Here is a 16722-nt window from a genome sequence, read left to right on the forward strand (position 1 = left end):
TTGCTTGCAGCGGAACATACCTGGTTGTAGCCATTGCGACATACAGCAAGTCATTCTAGGAGAGGAAAAAAAAATCCAAGGTTAGATGTGCTGGTAGCACATTAACACTTTGCACATGTGGTTAAGCTATGCTGCTCAGGATCTGGTAAAGAAGTCTCCACTAACAGTCAGAAAGAGAGAGTTCGGTTATCGTTGCAGCATTGCATACCCGCTTAAATCTAAGCAAAGCTACATAGATAGATGCCTGCGGTGAATGGGTCGCAATGTGAACTGTGAAAACTGGCTTCAAGACTAGTTACTTATTTGTATTATAATTGCATTTCTATAGTGCTTACTACACCTGCCTCGGTAGTTTATTAAATTTATAATAGGACCATTAATTGCAGTACCCGAGTGATAATTAGTGGGATACAAGGACATTGAGAAACTGCAGAATCGAATTTACTCACCCGATTGTCAGTAAGGTCCAGAAGCATTTTGCCCAACTACAAAATAAAGAAGTCAATATTAAAAGTAGTTACCTGCAGCAGGAGTGTAAAACAAGGGTGTGGGAGTCTATTAAATATTACTTCAGTAGCTTTATCTAAAGTGGTGCATGTCAGACACGGGGCGTGGGGCACAGTCTTACTCAGAGAAACACTTCCGCACGGAAATTCAGAACAGGTCTGTGAAAAGTCTCATCATAGGAAGACTGCGGAGAGGGCCAACCACCACTGCGGAGAAGGCCAACCACCACGTGGTCAAGTGAAGTTCTGTGGCTGGGCGTTTGCTCGCACTCTGCCCCTTCATAGTTTATTGAAGAAGTCGGTAGGTGCATGGTACTTTTGTTATACTCTGTATCTAGCGTGACATTTGGAACAGATATTCTCCACTGTGTTGCTTACAACAGTGCATTATGCGTGCTCATACCAAGGAAGACTTCAAATGCAGAAGCAGCAATATTTAACTATTGCAAAAACACACAAGCTCACGCAGGAAGGGGGGGCCTGCGCAATTCCCTTGCGGGAGCGAGCAGTAAGGCACGATAATATAACCTATGGAGTCAGCTGCTCGCTCCCACAAGGGAATCTCCAAACGTGCATGTGTTGCCATTGAAGGCCATGCAACGCGAGCACTTTTGGGCCAAAATCCATAGTGATTGCTACAGGTCTTTATTCTATGCAGTGCATGCGCACGAGACCTATAAAAAGGAGGGACAAAGAGCAAAGTTTAACCACCAACCTTCATAAAGGACAACCAAAGTAATAAAAAAGCAAAGGGTGGGATTTAAACAAATGTATACAACATGCCTTGAGAAAACAAATTGCGCTGCTATGTAATCCTAAAAAACTGACTTCATGGATGAAATTTTTTCCAGTAAGTCAACTTCTAAAAAGGCTTGGCAGTATTTTATTTCAAATTCCTCTGGGCCCAGGTAGGTGGTCACATGGTCTTCAAGTTACTGAAGTTGCAACTGTATTGGACCCACCTGTTATTTGATACACATTCAGCTCTAAATAGAACAAATTGTGTTTGACTGTTCAATCATTCAGAGTGCTTATGGAGCAGTGTTGACATTAGTCTCCCAGCCACCACTGTCCTACACAGCACCTTTAAGAGCAGAGTTAGTTTGACGAATTGAAATATGCTCACCTTCATGGAACAGGCAGGCTCGCCAAACTTAACAGTCTTCATGGCTACAGGCAAAGAAAAACAAAAAGACGCATCTAAAAGCTGCATAAAAAAGGTAGTAAAATAATTTAAATATCTGGAATGCGGTTTAAGTTACAAAAATTAGGCAATAATGAATAAGATCTCCGACTTATCAGGGAGAATAATATGAAATAGGGACCATGTGTCACTCTTGCCCAATGTTATTGTGAAAATAGTTAAGGCACATGTCGAATACAAAATATTTAAAGCAATTTAAGGTCAAGGTGAACAAACACCAGCATGTGGAATACAGGACAGCCCAGAGACAAGCACATACTTTGGAAATTCAGATCTTTTCATTATACCTCGACTATTCAAGCAGCAGATAATTTCAAAGGTTTCCAGGATTGAAAAGGATCTTTGGCCTTCAGAAATATGCTTCCAGAGTCCACAAAAATAAAACACGAATGCCTGGATTCTTTCGGGGATTTCGCCCAAAACTAGGTAGTGTTTCCCTTTGCTTCTAGACCCAACAGTAGAAAAACCAAACTGAAGATTGCTTCCAGTCACTGACCTTCGAGGTAGGGGACGTTGAGGTGGCCGCAGGGATGCCCACATTCAGGCTGTTACAGGACAAGGCTCTACCTAGCACAGAGTTCGGACTTTCCTTCCTGTCTGCCATGATCTTTCGAAATAGTGGCTCGCGGGAGGAGGCTGTGTTTAAAGGAGCTGTGCATGTCACGTGATCTGCGGCTACGTCATGATTGCAGCCGCCCCCGGTACAATGTGAGTCGTGCATGCATTTCACAGACAGTACATGTGAGTGTTAGTGCTTAGCGATAAATGTGTGGTGCATGAGTATTCCGGTTGAATGCTGCCATACGGAGGGCACAGAAATCGCAGTTCCAGAAGCCAAATACATTTTTTTCCATTTTAGTGATGCCATTCACCATAATGTAGTGCATTGCTTTAAATGGGTACGGAGTACCTGCATTTTTCAATAGGGATTCAATACTTTTAATGGGAGACTCCAGCAGCAGTGGGCGGAGGAGGAAGCCGGAAAGGAGGCAGCAGCAGTGGCGGAGGGGGGCGCACTGCTCAGCGAGTCCTCTGCACAGCAGCCATTTTAAGAGTGGCGGAGAGTCCGGGAACAGCTGCCCGCTGCAGTCCGAGAAACACCCACAACGGGCCACCTCTTCATGACGAAACAAAGTGGCGGGGCTTAAAAAACAAAAAAAAAAACAAACGCCCACGAATCTGCTCCAAGAATGAGTGACATTCTCTTCCAATGGCTAGCCTCCCATTTATGGAGCTAGCCAATGGAAGAGAGGTGGGTTCAACCCCAGTATGTGAAAAACATTTCTCGAGCTGCGTGACACTGCTGCGCAGTGTAAGCCAGTCGAGACCTAAAAATCAGACACTAAATGGCGGAAGGAACAGCATGTGAATCCAGAAGAGGATTAATGCCGCAAGAGGATTTCTGAAACCTCCCTCCTACTTTTAGACCACGAATGTAGGTTCCTCCTATTATTTCCAGCACATACAAAATTGTTAACTTGACAAAATTGGTTCATGTCCGCTTCTCCTAATGAAGCTTGATTCTATTTGCCTGTGGCTTCTATCTTCATACAAGGCCTCCTTAGAACCGGAGGTGGTTCCTAAATCATGCAAGGCTACTTAGCAGATGTCCATCAACTGAACATACAATGAGCACCCTGCAGTGTCTACTAACTATTGCTGCTCCTTCCATTTCCTGCCACAATAAAAGTGCACCAACAGCTTCCTGCCTTCAAATGCAATATTTACAAAGTGAACTCAACAGGCTTCGGACAGAACGCAGAGGCAACTTTATCAAGGAGGTAGTGTGGCACTTATTTTTATTAGATCAGTATGTTCTTCTTGAAGGTGTCTCAATCTGCTGCGAGACACAGTAAAGTCTGTTGTAATTTAATATTTATCATTTAAGTGGTTCTCATAGTTGAGTAACCCTTCCCAAGCAGTCATGAAACATTACTCCTTAAAACCAAAGCCATTCATCTGTGGAGTCCCTAAAGGCCCGTTGTTGAGCCTCACCTTGAACATCAGACTCCACTGGTGGATGTCATTTGCAGCTATGGCTTTTCAATTAGGTCTTATTGAAACAACCTGCTTCATACTTAGCGATTGTCTCCCTCCACTTAGAACGTAAATGCACAACTGCTTGAAGGGGCTTCTTGGATAAGAACGTAAATGCACAACTGCTTGAAGGGGACTCTTGGATAAGAACGTAAATGCACAACTGCTTGAAGGGGACTCTTGGATAAGAACTTTTTTTTTAAAACGGCCCCTGAAGCTCAATTGTGACAAACGGAGGCGTTACACTTCAGAGCAGAGGAGCCTGTGACCCACTTGGGAGTAGTTTTTGGATTAAAGATTCACCTGTATGGCCCTGTACTGTTTGTGTTCCTCCCTCTGCCCCTTGTCTAGTGTACTAAAAGTCAGCCTTTTCTGATCTTGTAAGAAAGAAAATCCTTTTGCCCAGTCACCTGAAGCTTCAGGATTGTATTAAAGACATTGACGTTCCTGAAGATCATGGACTAACACCAGGATTCCCTTTTATGGTTAACAGATTTAAGAGGGAGTCATTCAATTCCTAGGTTATTCATTTATTTAATCAAAGTTCATCTCTGCAGTTGTATGGTAACCACCTATTGCTTCAAATTCAAGCACTAGGCAAGACTGAAAATAAAAATCCACTTAAACTGGTGTTAGGCTGTTAATCATCCTGAGTGCTCATGGCATCAGCACAGGTGTAGAGTACTTTACTACTTGTAAATGCCCTTTGTGAATACCTAAAGTAAAACTTTCATCTCAGTTTACCTTAGTGAAATCGGGCCCAGTGTCCAATTTACTATGATGAAGTAAAACAGTCTCCACTGGGCTCAAGATGAACGATACACAAGACAGGCCAGCATAAGGGAAGTTCTATTTCTCTGAACAGTGGCAAAGCCCACTATTAAGTGCAGGTAAATAGATAATTGCACTGTCAAACAGAACTAAAAATGATGCAATTCAGTTTCGGAAGGATTATAAATTTAAGCACAAAGTACGTACTTCAAGACAAGGTAGCAGAATAAAGTGATTGTGGTTAAACACTCATTACAAACAGTTGGCCTTGGCAAGCTAAGTGCTATTAGTATGCAACACAAAAAAAAGTTACAGGTCAGAAACAGAACTTGCCATATCTAAATTATAGCGACCCAACCTGCAACAGATTGTTCAAAGCCCCCCTCCCAATCCCCCCCCCCCCCCCCCCATAGCAAAATACTTAATTTCCTTCAGAAAGGAAGCCAATTTACATAAAAAAAGCAAACACGGGGTAATATGCAATGCCATTTCGCAGAATTGCGCTAAGAACACAGACGAGCTGACATGGCACACACAGTCAATATTAAGACTGAATTTTAAGATAAAAACGTGAAGTTTTACTTCACCACAGGTTTCTGCGCAACAGGCTTTAAACAATTAAATAATCAACAAGCAAGGTAAAACTTGTCTGGCTACCATCTTTAGGTATTCATGGTACTGAACACCGAACTTAGATATAGCCAGTATACTGTATGCCACCCAATGACACAAACACGACACAACAGGCATGTCTGCAACACTAAAGGGGCAAATAAAGGATTTTTAAAGACGTTGACAACCAAATCTGGTCCAATTCAAAACTTGTATTTAACAATGGTGCAGCAACAGTAGCTACCTATATTAAAATCTGAACCAATACATTTACCAGCATTAGGAAAGCCAGAATGTTTGGCTATTGACTACAGCAGTCCTACATGCTTAAGATAACAGAAAATGGATTTGACAAGCCCAGGGCTCAGCTCAACTGTAGTTCCCCAGACTAATACGCTCATCTAATTCTTAAACTCAAGTCTACAATTCAGTACCACCATGGAGGTTTTACACATGATTTAATCTGGTCATTTGTAGACCCTTATGATTTATATAAAAAAAAACCACACAAGTACAATGTTATATCAAGCCGTTTCATATACAAGTAAAAACTGAATTCATTCTCAATTAAAAAACGAAAATCTTCACAGTACGACAGTGAAGCATAAAAATTATCAGAAAAAAATACCACAAAAAAAACAATTAATGATATTCAAAGCCGATCTGTTCCATCTGGGGGTTATCACCAATACTCCTAACTAGGGGTGGGTGGAATTTGCGTAATCGCATTACGCAAATCTCCACGAAACGGTTAAAAATCTCTGCCAAAATGCAGAAGTGCTTGTTCGCGATGTTTTACTGTTCGCAATCGCTGTTTGTGTTCTCAGGGGAAATATCCTGCGAACATGAACAAGCAAAAAATTTTGCGAAGTCGCATAAAGCTGAATTATCGGGCCAGTTTGCGTTCTCCACGAACGCGAAATTACCCAAATTCCGCTAACGGAATTTACCGCCCAGGCCTACTCATAACCCCTGTTTTCAGATGAAGTTTTATAGATTTACAAGGATTGCCCCATTTTTATGAACTGAAATGCTGGTATCACTTCATTGATAGTTTGTTTAGGGGCAAGGGTGGCCCAAGCAATGTTAAATTAAGTTTAGGCTTGGTTGTACCTATGAGACGCTAACTTAAAATCACAGCATTAGTGACCCCAAAATAGATTTTTGGTACACTTCCATTAATGTGGTGGATGAACATCTCCAAGTTGAACACAAGCCCACTGACAAAAACATTACGCTATTCTAGTTCCACTCTAAATCAGAGGGGGATAACCTAATTTGGACTATTTCTCCAGTTACTGAGAAACTGTTTGAAAGAGGGGCTTCCCGAAACGTGGTCAATATTTCAAAAAGAGCCATGTTTTACAACTAGGAAAGCAGGTTGAACAGACCAGAAACAGATTATATTGGTCAGTCATTTTTCCTGATTCGACTAACCTAATAAAAAAATTAAAAATGTCACAAACTGGAATATCCTTAACGGCAATCCAGATGTAAAACTGAGCAAGTCTGTTTGCCTTTAAAAAAGGAACACACATCTGAAAACTTGGTGCAAACATAGGGAGGAATGATGCCAGATTACATCGGACGAAAAACCAAAGGAAATGATGGACGGAGTGTTGACAATACAAGCACTCACCCCCAGTCAACTGATCTGGGTTTAATCCATCACCGTTCTTTAGCCCACTCTGTCAGCCCCAGTTCAGACATGGCCATATGCAAATCAGTCTGCCCATGGGCCTCGTGGGAACAGTCCAGCACGAACTGCCAAGCCGGTAGTGTATTAGTCTGAAAACTAATTGTTAAGCAGTCATAGAACGTAGCTTGTTGAGACCCGCTGTGGTAACCTAGATTAGAGTCCTGATTGGTCAGCAGCAATTGTTGGATCACCGCAGTTATTCCATGCCTTTCAAGTTGGCTACCTGGTTATTAACTGGTACAGTACTGAGCGAGGGACAAAAGATCTTATGCGAGTGATTATCAACCATTCAAGAGAACCCATGCATATATCAATTACAATCTATAGTGAATGCACCATCAGCAAACACCTTGCAGAGCCCAGGCCAAAATATATTGAGAATTCTCCCTAGAGCATAAGCACGCGTTTACGTTAAAAATTAAATCCACATCCAGTTTACCTTTGCAATAATACTCAGTAATTACCACTGCCCAGGTAGTCTACAACAACTTGTGGCACCTAAGAGAGAAAAAAAAAATGTAAAATTAACACTTGCTAACATAAACCAGAGTTTCACAATTAACAAGGTTTCAAATAGCTACGGTTGCCAGAAAAAGTAAAACCGTAACAATACAAACTTTACGATTAAATAAGCCTATGTTACTCAAATTGAAAAAAGCAAGTTTCCAAAACTCCAAGATGGAGGGGATAGGAGACAGATAATGCACCACAGGAAGACGAACGTAAGCGCTTCCCAACTAGCCCAAAGAAACCGCTTCGTTTTAAGATGTATAGTTTTAATTAGGGAAATCACTATGCTGTAGGGAGTTTCGTTTTATTCTATGGTCGAATTCGAGGAATACTAAGAGCACAGAATTGACGGCGCCAACACACGGAATTGGTTAGATCACAACCAAGGCGAGTCAAGTAATTTGCTGTGACCCACGTGCTCAGGATCAATTGAGCCTATTTACAAAAGAACGCTAGCCGCAAAAACACCAGCGTAAAAGGGCTACTTTGCTCTGCAAGCAGGAGAGTCACAGACAAGCCCAAATAATGAACATACAAAAGCCACAGACCTACCCCCCAACCATACAACGCCGCACCATTACCTGCTGCCACCGAGCCCATAAGCAGTTAACACAGAGAACATCACGCTCCGCGTCAGACATTTATATACCCGGAGTACGGCAGCCGGGCAGGGACAAACTTCATCCCATCGCGCCCAGCTTGCGGCTCCCTTTTTTGTCTATCAGTGACATAGAAAAGGGATCAAATACATCAATGCCGAAGACTCGTCTGTGCTGTGCGGGATTAAGGTGGCCATGTTGTAATAGAAAACCTGTCGCCAGTAACCGAAAGACTAACGTATTACGCTAATTTATTAATTTTATTTTATTTAATGCGATTTTATATTGCGCGAACTTTACGCGAAAGTGTCAGAGCGCTTTACATAGGAACCAGTTGCAAAACAGAAAGATTCAGGATTACATGCGTTACATAAAAGAAACAAACAGGAAAAAAATTGCAAATGTGCAAGATGTAAAGTCACACAAGGAAGAGATACAAACAGAAAGAAAAATTGCAAATGTACAAATAGTAAAGTCACTCAAGGAAGAGATACAAATGGATATACTCTAAGAGTCACATAGGAATGGTAGAGAGCACAAAGGTCTACTGCATATACTAGTGATTAGAGTTATCTCTATATACATAAGGAAGGGATACGAATGGATATACTCTAAGAGTCACATAGGAATGGTAGAGAGTACAAAGGTCTACTGCATATACTATTGATTAGAGTTATCTCTATATACATAGGGAACGGATACAAATGGATATGCTTTAAGAGTCACTTAGGATTGGTACAGAGTATAAAGGTCTACTGCATATACTAGTGATTAGAGTTATCTCTATATACACAAGGAAGGGATACAAATGGATATGCTCTAAGAGTCACATAGGAATGGTAGAGTACAAAGGTCTACTGCATATACTAATGATTAGAGTTATCTCTATATACATAGGGAAGGGATACGAATGGATATACTCTAAGAGTCACATAGGTATGGTAGAGAGTACAAAGGTCTACTGCATATACTAGTGATTAGAGTTATCTCTATATACATATATACACATAGTAGATTTTCTCAGGTCAAGACCCAAAAAAAAACCACCAAAAAAACCCAGAAAAGCAGAGTTCCATTACGTGGGGTCGGAGGGGGGATGTGCTTTTTATTTATGTTTTGGTTTTTAAAATAGAAAAAAAGGCATTGTCATTTACAATGCCAATCTCTTAAACTCTCAGCATGCGCACGTCTGAGAAAAATATCCAGTCAGGGTGTGCAGGGCCTAAGGGAGACAGGGCAGACACCAACTCAATCTATAGAACAAGGCCTAACATAATGCAATCAATACATGCCTAATAAGATCAAGCATTTCATGTTACTGTGATCAAAACGTGATATAATGCAATCAAAACCTTTGTCAGTGTGAGCAAGGTCAGACATAATACTTCATATGACTGTCAATAAGGCATGCTGTAATGTAATCAGGATCTTTGCATCACTGCAAGGCCCAATATATAGCAGTTAAGACACTCACTGTGAGTATGGCCTGATCTAATGCAATCAGCAGTTTCCTATCTCTAAGAGTAAGGTCTGACAAAATGCAATCAGCAGTTTCATAACACTGGGAGTAAGGCCAGATAGAATGCAATCAGCAGTTTCAGTGGCAGTGATCCTCCTTGATCTAAGTGCAGCCTTCGACACGGTCAGCCATGCCACTCTGCTGAACCGTCTGCATAACATCGGTGTCGGAGGCGACGCTCTAAAATGGCTGGAATCATTCCTGCATAACAGATCCTTCCAGATCTTTGATGGGGACATAACATCAGTCAGAAAACCCCTAGACTGTGGAGTACCACAGGGCTCCTCTCTGAGCCCTGTGCTCTTCAATATCTATATGAAACCATTGGCTGGGCTCGTCGAACCATCAGGCATAAAAATTGTATCATATGCCGACGATACCCAGCTAGTGGTTTCACTGACGCAGGAAAGCACCGGCTACACCTCAGGAAAGCTGATGAACTGCCTAGAGGATATAAAAAAGTGGATGACAGGCTCTTCATTAAAGCTGAATGGAGACAAAACGGAGCTCATGCTCATAGGCTCTGTTTCACCCACTTTACTTCCTTCCATGTGGCCTGGTTGTTTGGGCACACCTCCCATCCCCAAAGAGAGTGTAAAAAGCCTGGGAGTATGGCTGGATAAAAACCTCTCCTTCTCCACCCAGGCCACTAAACTTTCCGCCATCTGTTTTGGCTTACTTAGAACACTAAGGAAGGTCCTCCCCCTCCTCCCAATGGAAGCAGAACAAGTGGCAGTTCAGGGCCTGATCCAGTCCCGGCTGGACTCAAATAACGCTCTGTATGTGGGGGCCCCAGAGCTGTCCATGCGAAAACTGCAGGTCGTCCAAAACTGCGCAGCCCGCACGTTGCTGCAGATTCCGAGGACGCAGTCCGCAAAACCCGCCCTGGTCGCCCTACACTGGCTCCCAGTAAAGCAGAGAGTGGCATTTAAGGCACTATGCATCGCCCATCGAGCTTTCTGGGGGTCTGGCCCAAGGATCCTCAACAAACTGGTTACTCAATACCATCCCAACAGAAACCTCCGATCTACGGAAGCCTTTCTAGCCGTAGTCCCAAGAGTGCGGAGAGCCAGGACCGGAGGAAGGATGTTCTCCTTAAACGCTGCGAAGATGTGGAACACACTCCCGCTACAAATCAGGTCCAATCCCAACTTACTCTCATTCCGAAAGCAGCTGAAAACTTACTTGTTTACTAGATCCACCTAAGCTCGTCTCCATCACTCATCAGTTCTGTTTTTTATGCCTCAGCGCTTGGACGCCCATTGGGCAGCAATCGCGCTTTACAAATCACAATACAATACAATACAGTTTCCTATCCCTAAGAGTAAGGCCTGATCTAATGCAATCAGCAGTTTCATATCATGGGGAGTAAGGGCTGATATAATGCAATCAGCAAGTTTCCTATCCCAAAGAGTAAGGCCTGATCTAATGCAATCAACAGTTTCCTATCCCTAAGAGTAAGGCCTGATCTAAAGCAATCATCAGTTTCTTATCCCTAAGAGTAAGGCCTGATCTAATGCAATCAGCAGTGTGGCTCACCGGTTAGAGGCGGCAGACCCAGAAGCAGAGGTTGGCCCGGGACCAGGGTTCAATTCCCAACGCAGCAGGGTACGGAACCAATGTCAGCAGGCTCGATAAATCTCGCCTCGGTGCCCCTCTAACCATGACTCCCACGTTGCAACTCTGGGCAATAGCTTGCTTAATCTCCACAACGGCCCCCTCGCTGCCGGGGATGCCTGGCTTCACCTTGGGGATGCCCAAGAGGGACTATCTCACAGGGAAAGCCAGGACGGGTTCCCCAGCGGCACACAGCGCCAAGAAACCCTGGGGTGAACGTGTGCTCTACAAATTCATACTAACATAACATAACATATATCACTGGGAGTAAGGCCTGATCTAATGCAATCAGCAGTTTTCCTATCCCTAAGAGTAAGGCCTGATCTAATGCAGTCAGCAGTTTCCTATCCCTAAGAGTAAGGCCTGACAAAAAGTAATCAGCAGTTTCAGATCACTGGGAGTAGGGCCTGATATAATGTAATCAGCAGTTTCCTATTCCTAAGAGTAAGGCCTGATCTAATGCAGTCAGCAGTTTCCTACCCCTAAGAGTAAGACCTGATATAATGCAACCAGCACTTCATACGGCTGTGAGCAAGACCAATTAATATGCAACCAGCCCCAAGCCCGACATGATGCAGTTAGCAGCTCCAGGTCCTTGCGAACAAGGCCAGATATATACAATCGACAGGTTCACATTGTTGTAAGCAAAGCCGATATAATGCTATTTATCCAGTTTCCTATCACTGTGGGGTAGGCCTGATATGACGCTGCAAACAGCTTCCGGTCTTTAAGAAAGCGTTTTATAACATATAAATTAATTAAAGTCAATGAGGCAAACCGTGGGTTATTCTTTCTAAACTCGTGAAGATAAAACCAGCGACGGAAAGCAGCTGGAAGCGACCGCAGTCCTAGTAACTTTCCATCTTGTGAGCGAGGCAATGAAATAAACTATTCCGACTGAACACCTGTGACCTGCAGCTCCCGGCCCCCGTGCCAAGAAGTGACAGAGGCGCTTTCTTCCAAGCAATCCAAGACATTTGTTCCCTGCGTACATGCTGCACATTCTGAGCAAACACCCACACAGTGACTGCCAAAAACAGGACAAGCGGCCACACCTACTTGTGTCAGCTGGTCCTTCGAGTACCAAGAATCCTACACCCTTGTGCATCAAGCCACCTACTACTCTATGCACCAAGCACCCTACTCCTTCACACAAGACCCCTACTCCTCCACGCTCCAATTACCCTACTCCTTCAAGCACCAAGCACCTACTCACTTGCACACCAAGCACCCTTCTCCTTTGTGCAGTAAGATCCCAGCTCCTCCACACTTCAGGCACCCTACTCCCCCATGCATTAATCACCCTATTCCTTTACGGACCAAACACCCTACTGTCATGCTCCAAGCACCCTACTCTCATGCACCAAGCACCTAACTCCTCCGAAGCACCAAACACCTTACTCTCATACACCACGCTCCATACACCTAACTCATCTGAAATGTTACTCATTTATCTGAAACATCTCACAATCATGGACAAAGGCAATATTTGTGGCTGGTTTTAGCTGTTTGAAGGTTGTGTTTATTTATCTGTATGTGTGAGAAAGTGCCATCTTTCTTGCATGGTATGCCCCTACTTTTTGCTGAATTGCTGATGTACTTTGACTGAGTGTGCCCTGGGTTACTGCCAATCAGGTGCCCAGGGCCTGTGTTCCTTCCCTAAAACTGTATTGACACATAAACCCAATTGGCATCTCTGGCTGTAGTGATCACGTACCGATTCCGAGGGCACAAGGTGCTTCACACGTTTCCCTCTTCTTCCCGCACTAAAAGAATGACAATGAATGCGAGAGATATGAATGAGGAACCACTAGGGGGTGAACAACAGGTTCGGCACTACAGGTCCCAGAAGGCTAATGCCCAGACTACCGGTAGTAGGAATTGGCGCTGTAGTCCACACAGAGGATACAAAGCCCCACCTCATCCGAGGATCGGGGCTTGATAAACTTTCTGTTTGTTCTCCGAGTTCCGGAGGAGAAAGTTTCTTGCCAAAGGTCCGCACAAGCTTTGGCTCCTGTTTTTCTTTGCCCCCGTGTTCCAGAGTTCTGACGGCCGCTGCAGGAGAGAGATTCATGAGCTCAGGCCGCGGAAGGTATTCCCCGCAGGAGAGCGCAGAGTATCAGACTTTCCCTTTCCTGGCTGCCATCGTGTTTGAGACGGAGCCCTGGGTTTCTCTGCCTGCGTTGTTTTCTATGCCGAACCAGTGAGGAAACTGGAGCAGCGCCGTGAAGACCAGTACATCAGATTTTTTGTATTCAGGTATTTAGGTTGTTAGTGGGAGGACGCTGCACATGAATGCTTTCTTTGGCTTTATCTGGCCTTGCTGATTTTTCCCTTGCTGATTTTTGGCCTTGCTGATTTATTAGTTTTTTATTGAACGAACTTGTGGTGAAGAAACTGCATGTTTATTTTCATTTTCAAACTGAAGGTGTTCTCTCTGCTGAACAATTTGGTTGACAGTATCATGGAGTGCTGCTGTATGGAGCGTGTCAGTAAGCCAGTCCCTCATTGAGTTTGACATGATTGACTCTTTCTGTATTCAGCCTAAACCCCTGTTTCGTGCCTCATTTACTTAGATAGTTACCTCCACAGGATCCCCCTCCACGCTCTTGCTCTGAAAGGAGCATGTCAGATCAGAGAAAAGAGGACTAGGAAGAGCCGTGGGGTCCACAGTGTTTATTATTTTATCCACTTCCCTTTTCCCCGGGGCGCATTTGTGCATAGTAGTGTTAGTTTTCACTCTGTGTGGGATTGTGCCCAGGGGAGTACGGGGGCCTTTCTGCCAACCATCGTTCCTGCTGGCGATCTTCCGAGGTTAGTGGCAACACCTTCCTTAGTGCTACTGACATCGTGACACTGGCCACATGTCAGTCCCTGGTAAATGGTACCCAGGGCACTGTGACCGGAGAAGGCCCCTAAGGACTGAAGCACTTATTGCACCACCCTTAGATGCCCTGTACCCTGACACACACACACACTGCCTTTGCAGGCTGAGTGTCTTGGTGCAGAAAAAACCAAAGAGTTGACATGGCACACATCTGCCATGCCACCAACACACTGCCCTGGCATACCTCAGTCACCCCTCTAGCTGGGTGCCCTATGCCAGTGGTGTAGATACAAGGGCATGAGCCCTGTACCCCTACAGTACCCTGGTGCTGGGAGGTCGTCAACACAAACTCCACAGCACCATGATGGCTACAATGAAGACTGATAAGTTTGGTATCAAACTTCTCAGCACATTAAATTCCCACTGATGCCAGTGTGGGATTTAATGTACAATGCACGACAGAGGGCAACTTAGAGTTGCCCCCTGAAACTAACCCACAACCCGTGTCCTGACTGAGAGGCTGCTTAGGGTGCCACCCAGCAGACATGTTGCTGGACCCCTGGGTAGAGAGACATACACTCTCGTGGGCCTGCAACAATGCACATCCTCCTCCGCCCCCAGGATGGGCAGGGGAAGCTTCAAAGGCATGCCGCCTTTGTGAGTTTCTCCAGGCCACTTGCTGTACTCAGCAACTGGCCCCCACCGGTTCTGACCCCCACTCTGGCGGGAAGACGGGCGGGAAAACCTAAGTGAGGAAAGGGGGTGTGCCAGCCTCTGCCAACCCCACCCCTCAGGTGGGGGAGGCGAGGTGAAGCACAACTCCGGGCTCTCGCCATCTTGAGGATGGAGAGCCCTACCCAATCAGAGACAGGCTCCTGCCTCCCTTCCACTGGAGAGTAGCAGGATAGGGGGTGTACTCACCTCAGGAAAGGGACCCATTGGTCCCTGACCTTCCCCAACCTGTAACGTCCCTAAATTTAGTATTTAGGGGCACCCTGAACCTTTCTTCCTCGGATTCAGATTCCGAAACTACAAAGAAGAACAAGAAGACATTTACCTGCCATGCAGCTGCTAACAAGAGGATGACACCAACTGACTTGGCCCCAGCCCTACCGGCCTGTCGACCCTCGAACCTGCTCCTGCTAAACCCCGGCATCTCCTGTGGTCAGCAACCTCGAAAACCCCGGAGGACCTGACTGCCTTGCTCATCCAAAGACTGGGACACCCACGAGCAGTGGTTCTGCTCAAAGATCGACAACCCCTGGTGCCAGCCAGGAACCGCGAATCCAGCCCACTCTACACCCGCCGAGCCCGGCCAGTGCCTGAGTGAACAAAGACCACGAGGACGTGCCCCCAGCGACTGTGACCCAGAAGCCATGACTCAAGGACCCTCCTCGATTCTTCTGACGACGCCTGCAGCCTCACAACAAGGGACCCCTCAAACTACGACCAGCCGAGGGTAAGATTTCCAGACACCAAAAGACACCCCTGTCCCCGGCGCCCCACCGCCCCCTGTGGCATACTCCTGGGTGTAAACCTAACCTACAGCTTCCCAACTTACCTCTCAAAGTGATGGTCGCACCTGAAGAATCTCCGTCCCCGAGTTTGCAGCCTTTGTTCGTCTTGCAGCTTTCCCATTGAAATCCATTGGGCGCCCGAAGGCCCATAAGCATCCTGCACCCAGCCACCCGAGTTCCACTGGAAGTGCAGCATCTGTTCAATTCTACTTCCCCACTTGCCCTGTGTAAGTGACCTGGAGCTCAGCCTCCACAGCCGCTTGGCCTGCTTGCTAGCAGCCACCAACCAAAGGCCCCCTACCCACCATAGGCTAGAATTGGGCCTTCTCTCTCTGCACCCGGCTTCCCCTGTGCTGCTGAGGGTGTAACTACTGTACTTACCTGAACCTGGGAGACCTGAGTCTAACCCCAGAACCTTAACTATGCCAGTCGAGTACTTACCTGAAAACCGATAACCTACATTTTCTCCATAGGGTAACATTGACTGGTTTTCAATTGGAAATTCTTCTGTTGCGTTTTGAAACATTTAAATATTCACTAAAAATCACCCCATCAACGAAAACGAAATTACTCACCTGTTACCAGGAGTGATCCCAGTGCTCGATTTTTGTGCCCAGCACTGACCCTAAAAAGTAATTACAACCGTGATTGTCCGATAACCTGATTTTCCTCCATAGGATAACATTGGCTGGTTTTTGCCAGAAATTATTCTGTGTCGATTTTTGAAACATACAAATATTCCTTAAAAATCGCCTGTGTAACAAAATCGATTTCTTTCAACTGTTTACAGGAGAGCACCAGGGCTGAATCCAGGATCCAGCCCTGAGTAAGAAAAACCTACGCAAAGTAATTGATATTGCATTTACTTAAATACTCCCATTGAGCTCAATGTTATAATTGTGTTTAACTTGTGTTGCATTTGCAACAACTGTATCTATTACATTGAAAAGTCTATTGCTATTTGAAAGTATTCAGCTGTAGCTTCTCATTCTGATGAAGTAATTTTATACCTACTTGTGGTTCTAAAATAAAACAACAATATATTTTTATATACCAATCAATTGGCCTAGAGTTCAGTTCTTGAGTGTGTGAGGCCATTTGCCGACTGAGTGTATGCAACACATGCTTTACACTGTCCTCTGATACTGCCTTATTGCTCGACCAAGCTACTACTTTAGAGAGTAAGTGTGAGAAAGTGCCATCTTTCTTGCCTTGGTATGCTCCCACTTTTTTCTGAACTGCTGATGTGCTTTGACTGAGTGTGCCCTGGGTCCCTGCCAATCAGGTACCCAGGGCCTGTGTTC

The 16722-nt window shown here is 44.9% G+C and overlaps 1 long non-coding RNA gene and 1 other non-coding gene across 2 annotated transcripts in view; both read right to left on the reverse strand.

Moving 5' to 3' along the window:
• LOC147710344 (uncharacterized) overlaps positions 1-7997 on the reverse strand; it is a 29163-nt gene extending 21166 nt beyond the window's left edge. The window contains exons 1-5 of the long non-coding RNA XR_015295861.1: positions 7921-7997; positions 7269-7327; positions 1633-1676; positions 450-485; positions 21-55 (exon numbers count right to left, since the gene is read on the reverse strand). This is a non-coding gene — a long non-coding RNA (uncharacterized LOC147710344). The remainder of the gene's footprint in view (positions 1-20; positions 56-449; positions 486-1632; positions 1677-7268; positions 7328-7920) is intronic.
• LOC147710356 (small nucleolar RNA SNORA17) lies at positions 5163-5291 on the reverse strand. The gene has a single exon (XR_015296197.1). It is a non-coding gene; the product is annotated as a small nucleolar RNA SNORA17 (small nucleolar RNA).
• Positions 7998-16722: the final 8725 nt, after the last annotated feature.

Source organism: Lissotriton vulgaris, chromosome 5 (genome assembly GCF_964263255.1).
Source record: "Lissotriton vulgaris chromosome 5, aLisVul1.2, whole genome shotgun sequence".
Lineage (NCBI taxonomy): Eukaryota > Metazoa > Chordata > Amphibia > Caudata > Salamandridae > Lissotriton > Lissotriton vulgaris.